Source organism: Schistocerca cancellata, chromosome 1 (assembly GCF_023864275.1).
Source record: "Schistocerca cancellata isolate TAMUIC-IGC-003103 chromosome 1, iqSchCanc2.1, whole genome shotgun sequence".
Classification (NCBI taxonomy): domain Eukaryota; kingdom Metazoa; phylum Arthropoda; class Insecta; order Orthoptera; family Acrididae; genus Schistocerca; species Schistocerca cancellata.
The window spans coordinates 415,186,368-415,203,612 of NC_064626.1; the positions used below are offsets into that span (position 1 = coordinate 415,186,368).

At 44.0% G+C, this 17,245-nt stretch overlaps 1 non-coding gene across 1 annotated transcript; it reads right to left on the reverse strand.

Annotated features, from left to right (window-relative positions):
• Positions 1 to 16,809: 16,809 nt before the first annotated feature.
• Positions 16,810 to 16,883, reverse strand: Trnat-ugu (transfer RNA threonine (anticodon UGU)). The gene has a single exon. It is a non-coding gene; the product is annotated as a tRNA-Thr (tRNA).
• Between the last annotated feature and the right edge of the window lie 362 nt (positions 16,884 to 17,245).

A 17,245-nucleotide genomic window follows, 5' to 3' on the forward strand; every position in this document is an offset into this window, starting at 1 on the left:
CAGGTTGCCTACATCAGCTACAGTATGCACTCAGGGCTAAACCAACTGTTCTCTTTTGGTAGGCAGGTTATGACCCTCTGGTTATAATCCATCCTTTTGACTGACAGGCAATAACCCCCTGGGGATAGTCCTTCCTGTTGAATGACAGGATATTAACCTACAGTCCCCCCACCCCTCCCTCTCCTCCTCCTCCACCCAAACCCTAAGAGAACACACTAAGAGAACACTCGCCCCCACAGGTACACTTTCAGGCTCAAATTATTCGAAAGGTCCCTCGCACTCTTATTAGTCTGACTAACTACTTAATTAAATTGATCAATTAATTAAACCTTCTCCCACTGGTAAAAACCCCTCCCCAACCCTTCCCCCTCCCCCTCGCCACGAGGAAATTGGCGGCTCTGTGCTGGAGAGGATGGATTTCTTGACAGGAACTTCAATTACATGGCAGAGGATATATTGTTTATTTATTTAAAAAATCAGTTTGCAGCGCTCATCATTCTCTGCTATTTATAAAGATGCAGGTCTTGTAAAGAATTAATTAAATCGATCTAATTTTTTTAATTAGATCATGCAAGGAATACATTCGTGGAACACGTATCACACTTAATTACATGCTAAAAATCGTTTGATCTCGAAGCATACCCCACCCCTTGCCCACTGGACTGGTCCAACGTCATCTCGCGCCACTGCACGTGGAGCTCGTTTGGGGTTTGCCAAAGCAACATGGCATGCACCTGTCCAGAAATGACAACTTGGGCCCCATTATTCACAGACTGGAGGTCGCACTAATCCTCGAACAAAAGCGTCTGAGAAATTCCTGTTGAAACACATGCTCTTTCTCTATTTCTCCTTCTGTAACATGCCACTGCCAGGCCTGCATGTGTCGTCGGTCACGGTCGGACCGAACCACAAACAAAGCAGCGTTTACCTGGTAAAGTCTGCAGAATACCGAAAACCCGGCGAGATGCATTCCTTCAAAGGCAAGTTCCTGACTGAGAATGGATTCCACCGTGGTCTCTAAGCTGCCGTCTGTTCTGGAGAAAAAGCATCTCATGACAAGAAAGTCAATCATGTAGTATAGGATACAGAATTTATTTTAAAATTCAATTTTCAGGGGCTGAATCTCACTTTTATTTGGTGATAAATGCTCACATACAGCGAATATATGTCCTAGTTATGCAATTACACTGCGGCAGATTGAGATGTCGTCTTATTGGAAAATAACCCTGTGTGCGCTCAACTAGACATGCAGGGATTGACTAAGTTAGTGCACAGTGCCACCACCAGTGGACATTCTATCCCCCCTTCCCTTCGCCTCCTCCCTCCCCTTCCCTCCTAGAAAACACTGGTAGGAAAAAGACTCACTGCTTGCTGGAGTAGAAGGATCTGATGACACGAAATTCAAATCATAGTCAATAAAACATTTATACAATTTCTTTGTTTAATCACTTTGCGGGAGATGGGGTTCCCCCTCCTGGGCAGACATTGTGACTGCAACAGCCAACCCGTGATCCCCATGACATAATAACTGTTATGATAAAAGAATGGAATGAAATGCGATATAATAGCCATCTTTTGGGCTCTCCCGCGTGTATGTCTATCGTCAGGGCGCCACCACGAAAGTAAAAACCGCCCAGTGTCCTAATTACGGATCAGATCACTAAATACCACCCACCACAGACCGGACATCAGTCTCCTTTGGTCTCCCGGCCCCCAAACAATTCGTGTAATGGCAGCATTCTGTTCAGACAAGTTCCAGGCTAGCTTCTTGTCTCTGTCGCTCTCAAGAAGCCAATGCATGCTTGTCTCTGTTTACGAACGCCTCCAGACACGAAGAGGAAGGTTTTCATCTCTCCTCAGAATGCTATTCTACTGGCTAATGCTGAAGACAAAGGGAAAGGTGACGCAAATGTGATAAGAAAAGTAGAGTGAAATAATCCATTAGCACTGCCCTGCCGAATCAATTGCTTAACAATTTACAGCAGTCAAATAGGTCGCTTAAAGCATACACTACTACCTTACAATAATCCTTCTTCGTAATGAAATATATTTTCCACGTTTGACTATCACATACAGACATAAAGCAAATCAAGTAATGAAATTTATGTCACAAATAGATCATAACACTAAATACATCCTAGGTCTTGTACGCACCCTCCTCCTCCACAGCGTTCCCGCTAAACAGATCTGCTGAAACAAAAGTTCTGATGATCACACAAGGTAGCGATCGCGAGGTGTGCGCTTTCAGCACGCTGCAGGGTAGCTCCCACCAACACCGGATGGGAGAGGGAGACCCACACGTGTGCTGGCCATGCCTGCCCGCACCGAACGCGTGCGTGCACGCAATACCACTATCCGAAACAATTAACTGATCAACCGGAAATTTGACATCGCGGAGGGTTTTGAAAGTCCTATAGACTTCCTGAATTGATTCTCTCCACTACATTTGGAAAGAGGAAGGATACGTGATAAAATAGAGACAACAGCAAACACCACTGCAAGGCAGAGCCCACTGTGATGTATTGAGAAGCACTAAATACAACACACTTCAGCCACGATCCAGTCCGTAGCAATAAGCCGTCAGAGCTAGATGTTGGGGACAGCTAGGAACACACACCCATCCCCGTGCACTCCTGTCCCGAGGTCCACAAGCGGCGTCCCTCGTCGCCATGTACGCCGCCAGCGTCGACGTAGAGAATGTCCAGACACTCTGTGACCAAAATGGTACTGAAACAGAGGATGACAGACTAAAGGCCGAAATACTAAATGTCTTTTTCCAAAGTTGTTTCACAGAGGAAGATTGCACTGTAGTTCCTTCTCTAGATTGTCGCACAGATGACAAAATGGTAGATATCGAAATAGACGACAGAGGGATAGAGAAACAATTAAAATCGCTCAAAAGAGGAAAGGCCTCTGGACCTGATGGGATACCAGTTCAGTTTTACACAGAGTACGCGAAGGAACTTGCCCCCCTTCTTGCAGCGGTGTACCGTAGGTCTCTAGAAGAGCGTAGCGTTCCAAAGGATTGGAAAAGGGCACATGTCATCCCTGTTTTCAAGAAGGGACGTCGAACAGATGTGCAGAACTATAGACCTATATCAGTTGTAGAATTTTGGAACACGTATTGTGTTCGAGTATAATGACTTTTCTGGAGACTAGAAATCTACTCTGTAGGAATCAGCATAGGTTTCGAAAAAGACGGTCATGTGAAACCCAGCTCGCGCTATTCGTCCACGAGACTCAGAGGGCCATAGACACGGGTTCACAGGTAGATGCCGTGTTTCTTGACTTCCGCAAGGCGTTCGATACAGTTCCCCACAGTCGTTTATTGAACAAAGTAAGAGCATATGGACTATCAGACCAATTGTGTGATTGGATTGAGGAGTTCCTAGATAACAGGACGCAGCATGTTATTCTCAATGGAGAGAAGTCTTCCGAAGTAAGAGTAATTTCAGGTGTGCCGCAGGGGAGTGTCATAGGACCGTTGCTATTCACAATATACATAAATGACCTGGTGGATGACATCGGAAGTTCACTGAGGCTTTTTGCAGATGATGCTGTGGTGTATCGAGAGGTTGTAACAATGGAAAATTGTACTGAAATGCAGGAGGATCTGCAGCGAATTGACGCATGGTGCAGGGAATGGCAACTGAATCTCAATGTAGACAAGTGTAATGTGCTGCGAATACACAGAAAGATAGATCCTTTATCATTTATCTACAAAATAGCAGGTCAGCAACTGGAAGCAGTTAATACCATAAATTATCTGGGAGTACGCATTAGGAGTGATTTAAAATGGAATGATCATATAATGTTGATTGTCGGTAAAGCAGATGCCAGACTGAGATTCATTGGACGAATCCTAAGGAAATGCAATCCGAAAACAAAGGAAGTAGGTTACAGTACGCTTGTTCGCCCACTGCTTGAATACTGCTCAGCAGTGTGGGATCCGTACCAGATAGGGTATTTACAAGACATAGAGAAGATCCAACGGAGAGCAGCGCGCTTCGTTACAGGATCATTTAGTAATCGCGAAAGCGTTACGAAGATGGTAGATAAACTCCAGTGGAAGACTCTGCAGGAGAGACGCTCAGTAGCTCGGTACGGGCTTTTGTCAAAGTTTCGAGAACATACCTTCACCGAAGAGTCAAGCAGTATATTGCTCCCTCCTACGTATATCTCGCGAAGAGACCATGAGGATAAAATCAGAGAGATTAGAGCCCACACAGAGGCATACCGACAATCCTTCTTTCCACGAACAATACGAGACTGGAATAGAAGGGAGAACCGATAGAGGTACTGAAGGTACCCTCCGCCACACACCGTCAGGTGGCTTGCGGAGTAATGGATGTAGATGTAGAAGTCAGTGAAAATTTCCACTGCGGCTGTGGTCGCAGTAGTGAACGAGCATGTATGCCAGAGAGCACCAACTCCAGCTGTGGACGGCAACAAGGAACGATTGGGGTGGTAGGAATTCGCATGTCATCACTACGTCCAGCGCAAATGCCCAATATTTTGAATCTTCTTTCATGTAACACACAGGTCTCTTTCTGTCCTGCTCACACAGCACATTGGTCACTCCGCCAGCCCTCGCGTTGCGGCGAGATCAGACAAATAGCACATATTTGGTACACATCAAAGGCTGATCTAAGCCGGTGCTTCCAGTTCCCTACTCCTCGAGACCACCCTTACAGTATTTCTGAACAATCCCATCGCCATATAGACCAGCCAGTTTACAAAATCTACTTTACCCATTCCGAGGTAGCTACTACATATATCCAAAATTTTTTGCATCACCGCAGTTCCGAGAGTTCCGGAACCTGTACAGAAAATTGTAATATAGATCAACATAAACATCATTTCCGCCATTTTTATTGCTCATGAAAACCACACATTGCTTGTTGCACCACCACACAGTGAGACCTTCAGAGGTGGTGGTCCAGACTGATGTACACACCGACAACTCTGATACTCAGTAGCACGTCCACTTGCATTGATGCATGCTTGTATTCGTCGTGGCATACTGTCCACAAGTTCATCAAGCCACTGTTGGTCTAGATTATCCCACTCCTCAAGAGCGACTCGGCACAGATCCCTCAGAGTGGTTGGTTGGTCACGTCGTCCATAAACAGCCCGTTTAATCTATCCCAGGCGTGTTCGTTTGGGTTCATGTCTGGAGAACATGCTGGCCACTCTAATAGAGTATTGTCGTTATCGCGAAGGAAGTCACTCACAAGATGTGTACGATGGGGGAGCAAATTGTCGTCCATGAAGACATATGCCTCGCCAATATGCTGCCGATATGGTTGCATTGTCGATCAGAGGGCAGCATTCACAAATCATACAGCCGTTACAGCGCCTTCCATGACCACCAACGGCGTACGTTGGCCCCACGTAATGTCACACCCAAACATCAGGGAACCTTCACCTTGCTGCACACTCTGGACAGTGTGTGTAAGGCTTTCAGCCTGACCGGGTTTCCTCCAAAAACGTCTCCGACGATTGTCTGGTTGATGGCACATGGGGCACTCATCGGTGAAGAGAACGTCATGCCAATCCTGAGCGGTCCATTCGGCATGTTGTTGGGCCCATCTGTACCACACTGCATGGCGTCGTGGTTGCACAGATGGACCTCGCCATGGACGTCGGGAGTGAAGTTACGCATCATGCAGGCTATTGCACATAGTTTGAGTCGTAACACGACGTCCTGTGGCTTCACGAAAAGCATTATTCAACATGGTGGCGTTGCTATCAGGATTCCTTCGAGCCATAATCCGTAGGCAGCGGTCATCCACTGCAGTGGTAACCCTTGGGCGGCCTGAATGCAGCATGTCATCGACAGTTCCTGTGTATCTGTATCTCCTCCATGTCCGAACAACATCGCTTTGGTTCACTCCGAGATGCTTCGAAAATTCCCCCTGTTGAGAGCCCTTCCTGGCACAAAGTAACAATGTGTGAGCTCTATCTGCAATAGCATTGAAGCACTATGCCTCGTCGACGTGTGTATCGTCAACGCCGCCACCGCATACCTGTCTACAAACACATATTAAGCCTCGAAAACAAACTTGGCACAAATGGAACTGCACAAAGTGTTATATTGACCGTCTAGGCACGGTTGAACTACAGACAACACGATCAATGTACCTTCTTCCTGGTGGAATGACGAACTGATCGGTTGCCGGACCCCCTCCGTCTAATAGGAGCTGCTCATGAATGGTTGTTTACGCCTTTGGGCAGGTTTAGTGACATCTGATACAATATCCACAGTCAACGTCTATGTTCAGGAATTCTGGAAACCGGACTGATGCAAAACTTTTTTTGATGTGTGTATTTTGGTGACCATACACCTCGAATTTCTCACGTGAAATGAATATGCCTCCCTTTTTTACGAGTTATTTTCGAAGACAGAAGAAATCGGACAATGCACGTGTTTTCACGAAGTTATCATTAATTGTTGTAAAAATATAGTAAAAGTCGATGGCATAGACTATATACCCTTTAACGATTATTACATCAAGTGGAAAAATACATTTCCTTAGCTGTCACGTCAGGCATCACAGGACTATAATACGAAACTCATTTTTGGCTCATGAGAGAGTGCTAAGATCTGCCCCTGTCACAGGACGTCCCCTCACTTCCGAACTCTCTCTTGAGGTAACCTAATGTCTCACCACATACGAAGTGGATTAAGGCAACAGCACAGAGTAGTTGTGATTATCAGGTCTATACCATGCATCACGTTATAAATCGGGTAAACACATCTGATTTTATTACGATGGTTGCATCTTGCTGTGTTGGTGGACGATTGAAATATCGTTAAAAGAAATCATCGCAAAAATGATCAGGTGAAGAATGAAATCCGTGGTGCCCTACCCATCACCTACACCCGCCAGGTGGCAGGTCATGGTATCAAATTTGTAGGCTAATTAATTAAATTGCTCGTAAGAGTCAAATTGAGTCAAATTGCATGGTGAGTAATTTTTTTCTTTTCCAGTAGTTGCATTACACTCAACAGGTAGTACAAATGTCAAGCCTTAGGGCGAGTATAATGCCCTTTACGAGGAACAGTATTGAGAGCCGACATTTAAAACTGACCCCAAAAGGATTCTACCACCAGCGACACACATTACACGTAAGGACCGCGCTATTAAAAACTCTATCATAACGACTTCGTTACCGTCACACTGCATAAAAAGTGGTCTTGGTTCTACCGGCACACACAAGAGCCGCTAACAGGGTAACGCTTTCTGGTAGAAATGTTGTCACCGATTTGGAATGAAGTCTTTCCCATCAGCCACATATTTGCGTTGGATCCTATGGAGACATCTTTTAATGATTACAGCCACTGGGGAATAATGTTCGTGCCACCCTCATATCAGGAAACGAGTCACCTTTTTGAAACCTATCTGCTACAGCAAAACTCCAACATGGTTTTAAATAATTCCTCTGCATCTTGCAACTGTTCCTCGGTCTTCCCCAGCCTACTTGCAGCTTCGTCCACGTGATCGTATCAGTTTAAGTCGGAAATGAACGGAAGTCTGAAATCGCTACTCCACCACCTTCTGCAACCCGTGTAAAAACAGGCTGAGTTAATGCAACAGGACCGCCTTTTGGCCACTCGGTGGAAATGGGAACATGATATCGTAGCTGCGCGAATGACACTGACCACGGCAGTATTGTACCACTGGCAACATACATTAGGCGAAAGAACGTCGCTATTAATAACACTATCACAACGTTAACAGAATCTTCCGTCGGTTCTTGGTAGAACAACATTATAATAAATGAAAAGCACCAGTGTGCTTTTGTTCTACAATATTATTTTTATTGTTAACCGGTTTTCGGCTTACAAGGCCATCTTCAGACATGTACTAAGTATTATCACCAAAGAAGTTACAATGCTTGCAAACAACATTGGAAGAGCAGATACACGTTTAGACTGAAGTAGAAACATACAGTAAGAAACATCTTTGACAGTGTGGTGTAATGCAATGAAAAAGTAAAAATTGAACAGTACATAAATAACAATGGAGTAGACAGGAATAGCATGCCTACATGACAGTTTCTATTAATAAACAAAACTAATAAAATAACATAAAATTAGTACTAGACAAGGCTACATCAGGAGGTATGAAACATGGAGAGTAACAGACAAACCAATTAAAGGAAGAGGCAATTGTCAATGTAACTACAGAATATATAAGGAACTTAAGCTACACTCCTGGAAATGGAAAAAAGAACACATTGACACCGGTGTGTCAGACCCACCATACTTGCTCCGGACACTGCGAGAGGGCTGTACAAGCAATGATCACACGCACGGCACAGCGGACACACCAGGAACCGCGGTGTTGGCCGTCGAATGGCGCTAGCTGCGCAGCATTTGTGCATCGCCGCCGTCAGTGTCAGCCAGTTTGCCGTGGCATACGGAGCTCCATCGCAGTCTTTAACACTGGTAGCATGCCGCGACAGCGTGGACGTGAACCGTATGTGCAGTTGACGGACTTTGAGCGAGGGCGTATAGTGGGCATGCGGGAGGCCGGGTGGACGTACCGCCGAATTGCTCAACACGTGGGGCGTGAGGTCTCCACAGTACGTCGATGTTGTCGCCAGTGGTCGGCGGAAGATGCACGTGCCCGTCGATCTGGGACCGGACCGCAGCGACGCACGGATGCACGCCAAGACCGTAGGATCCTACGCAGTGCCGTAGGGGACCGCACCGCCACTTCCCAGCAAATTAGGGACACTGTTGCTCCTGGGGTATCGGCGAGGACCATTCGCAACCGTCTCCATGAAGCTGGGCTACGGTCCCGCACACCGTTAGGCCGTCTTCCGCTCACGCCCCAACATCGTGCAGCCCGCCTCCAGTGGTGTCGCGACAGGCGTGAATGGAGGGACGAATGGAGACGTGTCGTCTTCAGCGATGAGAATCGCTTCTGCCTTGGTGCCAATGATGGTCGTATGCGTGTTTGGCGCCGTGCAGGTGAGCGCCACAATCAGGACTGCATACGACCGAGGCACACAGGGCCAACACCCGGCATCATGGTGTGGGGAGCAATCTCCTACACTGGCCGTACACCACTGGTGATCGTCGAGGGGACACTGAATAGTGCACGGTACATCCAAACCGTCATCGAACCCATCGTTCTACCATTCCTAGACCGGCAAGGGAACTTGCTGTTCCAACAGGACAATGCACGTCCGCATGTATCCCGTGCCACCCAACGTGCTCTAGAAGGTGTAAGTCAACTACCCTGGCCAGCAAGATCTCCGGATCTGTCCCCCATTGAGCATGTTTGGGACTGGATGAAGCGTCGTCTCACGCGGTCTGCACGTCGAGCACGAACGCTGGTCCAACTGAGGCGCCAGGTGGAAATGGCATGGCAAGCCGTTCCACAGGACTACATCCAGCATCTCTACGATCGTCTCCATGGGAGAATAGCAGCCTGCATTGCTGCGAAAGGTGGATATACACTGTACTAGTGCCGACATTGTGCATGCTCTGTTGCCTGTGTCTATGTGCCTGTGGTTCTGTCAGTGTGATCATGTGATGTATCTGACCCCAGGAATGTGTCAATGAAGTTTCCCCTTCCTGGGACAATGAATTCACGGTGTTCTTATTTCAACTTCCAGGAGCGTATATCAATAACATAAACAGAACTAAGTAAATGCAAGAAAATGGAGGCATTTGAGGGAACCTACAGTAAATGTAATCTTTGAGTTTTACACGTTAAAATGCTGTACCACCACACTCTCAAAGAGTGTGTGAGTGTTTCCAGTTGTCCCCAACATCTAGCCCTGACAGCTTATTGCTGCAGACTGGATCGTGGCTTAAGTGTGTTGTGTGTAGTGCTTCTCAATACATTGTAGCAGGCTCTGCCTTGCAGTGGTGTTTGCTGTGGTCTCTGTTCTATCACACATCCTGCCTCTTTCAAAATGTAATGCAGAGAATCAATTCAGAAAGTCTATATTACTTTCAGAACCCATTCCGATTGATCAATTTATTGCGTATTGCGTGTACGCATGCGTTCGGTGTGGGCGGGCATGGCTGGCGAACGTGTGGCTCTCTCTCTCCCAGTAGGTGTAGGTGGGAGCTACCCTGCAGTCCACTAACAGCGCACACCTCGTGATCGCTTGCTTGTGTGATCGTCAGGGCTTTTTTTCAGCAGATATGTGTAGTGGGAATACTGTGGTGAAGGAGGCGCGTACAAGACCTAGAATTTATTTAGCACTACAATCTATTTGTGACATAAATTTATTACTTGATTTGCATAATGTTTGTTTGTGGTACTCAAACACTACAAATACGTATCATTACAAAGAAGGATCATTGTATGGTGGAAGTGTGTGTTTTAAGGGATGTAAAAAAATGTTCAAATGTGTGTGAAATATTATGGGACTTAACTGCCAAGGTCATCAGTCCCTAAGTGTACACACTACTTAACGTAAATTATCCTAAGGACAAACACACACACCCATGGCCGAGGAAGGGCTCAAACCTCCACCGGGACCAGCCGCACATTCCTTAAGCGATGTATTTGACTCCTGCAAATTGTTAATCAATTAATTTGATGTGGTAGTGGAAATGGATTATTTCACTCTATTGTTGATATCGGAATCACATGCAAACGCGGGTCGGCTTCTTTGGGGCGACAGAGACAAGAAGCGAGTCTGGAATTTGCTGATCAACAGAATGCTGCCACTCGATGCTCTGTTTGGGGGTTGCGGGATCAAAGGGGGTCAATACCTGGTCTGTGGTCAGCGGTATTTAGTAATGTAATCTGTAATTAGTCGTTGGGCTGTTTTGACTTAGGTGGTGGCGCCCTGACAATAGACATACTTGTGGGAGAGCCCAAATGGTGGTTACTCTATCGCACTTCATTGCATTCCCTCGTGATTACAGTTATTATATCGTGGGGAGCAAGGGGGGGGGGAGAGAGGCCGGCCGCGGTGGTCTAGCGGTTCTGGCGCTGCAGTCCGGAACCGCGTGACTGCTACGGTCGCAGGTTCGAATCCTGCCTCGGGCATGGGTGTGTGTGATGTCCTTAGGTTAGTTAGGTTTAAGTAGTTCTAAGTTCTAGGGGACTTATGACCTAAGATGTTGAGTCCCATAGTGCTCAGAGCCATTTGAATCATTTGAAGAGCAAGGGGGGGGGGGGGGGGATGCAGTCACGATGCCTGCCCAGGTGGGGAACCCCATCTCTCACAATGTGATTAAATAAGGAATTTGTGGAAATCTATTATTGATTTTGATTAGGATTTCAAATCCGCGCACTCGGATTTTGCACCGGAATTTCTCACTGCGGGCAGTAAAAAAATGTCTCTCATAAAATGTTGTCCTCCGCATATTTTGGGCAGTAAATGGACGTTGAAGACCCTTAATCTGACAATACTTTTACGGTAACTACCTCTGTCAGGATATAAACGTAATGCTGAGCAGTTGGTGCTTTTGTGCTTTTGTGTTAGATTCTGGGCTGTGGATTTATTGTTTTTATTTATTGTTTTTAGTTGCTAAAAGTAGTCTGCGTGGTACAGTATCTGGTATCTCAATCGTCATACAGCGATTACAGTGGGCCGTTAACCCAACAGATGCAGTTACGCATGACGAAAATAGAAAAGGAAATACAATCGTTTTCATTAGTCAGCTTTTGAAGAGACCTTTTGCATGTCATGGACACGAATTGCTACCCATCACTGAATCTATTAAATTCTAAACCTCTTTTCTGTGTACCGTCCTCAAATGTTCCCATCGCTAACACATTCAGGTCCGTTACAATCCGTTAGGCCCTTGCGTCATTAGTAGTGACAGCAACGTGCTTGGCAAATCATTTCGATGGGACCATTGGGGGCAGGTAAACGGAAAACAGGTTTGGAATCTAGTAGATGCAGTGGCGCGTAACAGTTCGCGAGCACGACGAGCAGGAGTCTTCTTCAAAAGCTGACTAATGAAAACGATTTTACTTCAGTTTCTGTGTTCATAGTACTTATTACAAACGTACTGTAATCACCATAGGACGATTAAGACGCCAGATACCGTACCACGCAGACTACTTTTAGCAAATAAAAACAAACATGTCTCAACCTTGAATCGAACTCTCGACCTCCTGCATATTAATTCAGAACGCTACACTCTGAACCAACTACACAGCACTAGTCGTATATAAACTGCCGTACACATGATTACAGTGTTGTCAGACTGCCGATCTTTAATGTCCTTTTACTGCACGATGTATGCGCAGGACTAAATTTTGTGAGACATTTTCGTATTCCCAGTATGTGAGAAATCGAGCTTCGAAGTAGTAATATTTTATCTGCCATATTGTTAAATAAAAGTTTAAAAATTGTGATCACTCACCGCTCAACCCAGTCCTACCAGTTCCTCATACGTCACAGGACGTGTGAGACCTTTGCAGTAACAACACATGAGCAGTGCCCAAGAATATGAACGACCACCTCTACCAAATAAGCTGATACTTTGCGGCTCCATAACACCCGCAGTTTCGTGTACAAAAACATTTTATTGACGGAAACACCCTTCCGACTGGCATCTCCTTTCTTATCTCCTGTCATGATTCACTCCAGAATAAAATCAGTCGGCAGAGAGAGTGTAATTACTGTGGCTGCTGCTCTGAGTCGAGGAAGTTTGCGCAATTACGGCACCGAAGCCTTTACTGTCGCCTTTTATTTCAGCCTAATGACTCCCCATGTAATTAAGACTCACGAGGATGGTCTCTATTTTGTTCAGACATAATGCATTTAACACTCATAGGATATGAGGTTATAATGCAGGAGAACTGTGTAAAGATTTTATGGGCGACTAGGTTAGAGGCAAAACTCGAGCCGCGCATTGCTCTGCCGTTTGTATAATTGCTCTGTAGTAGCGAGGGAAGGTCAGAGTACAATTCTTCTACAGTTGTCTCTTGGCCAACGCTCTTTCCTGAACGGTGAGGGGTATCTGAATGGCATCTTATAACACTTAATGTTACTCCTGTTAAAGGATTTTAGTTTTGACCTTGACTGTGTTACGAATAAGGTATCGGATTATTCTTCGTTTCTCAAAAAATTGCCATTGAAATGAAACAATAGCAAAACAAACGGGATTCGAACCGAAATTCTGTAAGTTATAAAGTAAACTTTAATTATGTAGAAGGAAAACGATCGCCAGCCTAATTGGGCAAAGTTGGTCCAAGTACTATCACCGTTCACAATGAAAGTTAACTATTGGTACCTGCTTTACTTCATATGAAATGCTAGTTTTGCTCATGGGATATGAGTCAGCGGTACACTTCAGCTAGCAATATACCAATGGGTTGGCATAAATAACTCATTAGGAGTACTACGTTTTGTCAAAAACGGGGTCACTATAGCACTTGCCATTTGTATAACATAGCAGCAAGTTAATTATCATTACAAGTAGATGATTTATTTATGTTGGAGCACTAATAATTAGGACGTGAGCTTCTTTATCACTTAAAATATTGGAAAATATTGTCACTGAAATGTTTTTCACATAAGTATATCATCTATAATGATCATTACTCTGAAGAAACATTGTCTTCTTTGTACTATTTAGTTCAAATGGGACCTAAGACCCCTGGACCTGGTATAGTTTGAATAGTTGCAGCTATTTGCTTACTATAGTGCACGCAAGTTAAAAGAAGAGAAGTTGTACTTCTTGAGTACTCTTACTGTATTGTTAAACTTAAGTCTGGCTCAATTATTATCATGGGAACCCAGAAATTAATCTATCAGTAGCCTCACATACAGGCTGAATATTTTGTTCACAACACAATATGCGAAACACCATAAACGATATACACATGAAATTATAAATAGTCTTACTTCCAAACCTGCACAATAATTAATCCTTATGCCATGTTATAATGTCTCTCAGTCAGTAACTACTATGAATAAATAGTTTTTGTAGGTAACTGTAGTATTGTGCTGAGATTTCAACAAGAAGAATATTTAAAATGAATCTTCACTTTGTAAGTGTGCTTTGGTGAAACATAAACTATTCTTTTATGAAAATTATGTATAGTATTTCCAGTGTAAGACCCACAGAATAATTATGCAGTTTTCTATTCCCTAAAGTTTATAACTTTTTGTTAAAGAAGGTAATTGTTTTTCAGTTCAATAAAACACTCGGAAAAATAGCAGCACTTGGAGCAGGAAAATGACTAAGAATAAAATATGAGTACTCGTCACAAAGTATAAGCAACACAAACTTATTATTCATTAATAAAACACGTAAATGGTCCATGAAATTATATAGTACCTAACAGATTCTTTGAAATTGCGGTAGTGGCAACGTTGATCTCCTGCGGCTATTCGAAAAACGCGGCATAAAAGTATCGTTAGCTCCTGTTGTAAAACAAGCACTGAAAATTCATTCTTAGATTAGCATTTTCGTATTTTAGAGCTAAACAATGAACGTCTTGAATAATGAACCTAATCCCTTCCGCATCTGAGGCAAAATAAAATAATTTTGCTCCTCTTCTTGCCTCTTTCAGCTCATAAGATGAGAACAATTTACCTGCTATCCACCGATTAACCCTTGCCACAAACGTGCCTTGCACTTCGACAGCCAAATCACCTGTTCTGTTCTCACAGAGCCCGTTTCTATGCGAAGAGTCTCCACTCCAAATATTGTATGATAACATTCTTACTTGCCCTATGAATGTACCAGTATTACAATTGAAGTTCAGTATTTCCATTCTTTTAGAGAACATTACTTTTAAAATTAAATCGGTATTTTGATTACATTGACATAAATGCTCGTAAACAATGAGTAAAGCAGGTACGGAGACAATATATCAAAGACCATGATTATAGAGATGTCTCATTAAGCTGTATGAGGTAAGTATAGAGAATATAGATATTGGTTTTGCAATCCGACACACTGTATTTTCTGTTTCACAGAAGGGCATACAAAAATCTAGTGCTTGGAACCGCAAAACCTAACAGGTCCTCTACGTCATTAAAATGTGCTTACTAACGTCCCCTCTCCGTCTTGAGACATTCCTCCACAAAAGTGAATCCAGAGCTTTTATCATCATCCACAGCGCTTCTGAGTAGCGCAGCAGAGGCGGGTACTGTATCCGCCAGTCTCTTATAGGGAAGTCCTCTAACATTAGACTCTAAACCTCAGAGTCAGGCCTCAGCTACTGCAGGAGACCCTTTTTAACTTTTGATACAGCTAAGTGTATTTGCCGCTCATGATTCTATTAACAAAAAGTACATACAAGGTTCTTTATTCTTTTTAATGCTGAAAAGCTTCCCTGAACCGAGACATTAGTTGCCGGAGTTGTCGAAATAAGTTTACAAATCTTTACAATTTCTCATTTTGCTGTCTCGGTAACCTTCAAAAAACCACCAATTCTTTTATGAACTGTGACTTCAATCAGGGAAACATGACCCACAGTAGTCTTTTTGAGACTGAAACCAAGTACAGTGAAAGTGAGTTTGTTTTTATCAGAATTATATACATTTAAAAGTTTCAAAAATACCGCAATCTAAGTACTAAATCTAATCTGTAATTACACTAGCACTGTGTCTAGTATTTGTAGGAGGTTCATCTACAGTCTGTTTGCAACTTTAGCTAGGACGTTCTGTTATTAATTCATGTATGTGTCAGTCTTGAAATACTTTTCCTCATTTTCTTCGAAATCTCTCGCACGTTTTCAACATACGTTTAAATTCATTAGCTTTTGTTGCACAGCAGCGGATGTCTTGAGCTCTGGCATGCAGTACATCAAATAATGTATCAGTGACTGGGAAAATATCTACAAAAGGAAGCATAAGGGAACTGAGACTTAAATACCTGATAGTGACTTCAGATACTCGAGGAGCAGCACAGGCTTCTTCCAACCTCTCATGTCGATGTTTTCTTCTCGAAAAATGAAACTAGTTTACTGCGGTATTCAACGGACGAGACAGAGCTCCATCTTACGACAGATATTTTAGGCAATTGTTCTTTAATTTCTCATTTACGATCTCTTTTGTTACTTTTGGAAGAAAAGTAGCAAGTCAATTGTCCATTCCATGTGAGAAAAAATTCGGCATTCATCTTCGTCATGAATTGCGATAAAACTGAACTCAGTTGATAAGAAAAACAGTAAACGGACATTGCAGTAAGATATGTGTTTTCACTAGAAATTTTGATCAATCTAGATAACTAGCCGTAACTGAAGCTCCACCATAGCTCTGAACAATCAGTGTTTCACTACACCCATAGTGCAGTCTACAAAGGAAAATTACGGGAAAAATTCGTGAAGTCACAAAAATTTGTACACTGACAAAAGTTCGTGACATAAACAACATACTATAAATCATGATCAGAGGGTTGTGAGCGTCGGGGTGGGGCGTTTAAAAGTCACTTCCTTTTCAGTTTTTCCTTGAGTAATTCGGAACCCGCGGTGTCTATCGAAAAGTGTTTCCCTCTGACGAATTAAACTACATTAAATTTCCTTCATGCAAGGACCTACTTGTTTTGTCTGCAGGAGAACTGGCTCCGCGTTTCAGGAGATGGAAAAGTGACATACTTTTAAAGTAGTGTGTCTAGGGCATAAAATTATTGTCTATTTCTAAATGAAGCGATTTAAGAACTAGTATTAAATGTGGGAGCTACTTCTAATTGCTGTAGAGACGTTGCAGGGGATAAACTTTGATGAAGATAGTAACTGTTCCCGAAACAACAGATACCATTGATGACCGTGCAGATTCTGTGGAATAAATGAAAATTAATTGAAACACTCAGCTACCGATAGGTGTCGTTGATATACCTCAATGGGGACAGCTGAAAATGTGTGCCCCGACCGGGACTCGAACCCGGGATCTCCTGCTTACATGGCAGACGCTCTACCCATCTGAGCCACCGAGGACACAGACGAATAGGGCGACTGCAATATCTATATCAGATGCCCATTTTATCTGCCGCAGTAGACGTATCTCGACTGGTCAGTGTACGCCGAAAGTATCCATTGTTGCAATTCGGTAGGTATAGCGCTAATTTACATCCCAGCAGGGTGTCCAGATTGGTCGGCTTCGTTGCGGGAGCAGGCTGTTGGAAGCACCCACTGTCCCGCACCCTTCGTCGTCATCAGGAATCAGTTCGTCGTCTTTGACACCGGCGACTCCTCTACGAGGTCTGGAGCCTCCTCATGTTGTCACCCCACACCGGAGCAACAACTGACGCAGCTGTTTGAAGTTTCCGTGTCTTCAATCTTAGCTGGCACCAAAACCG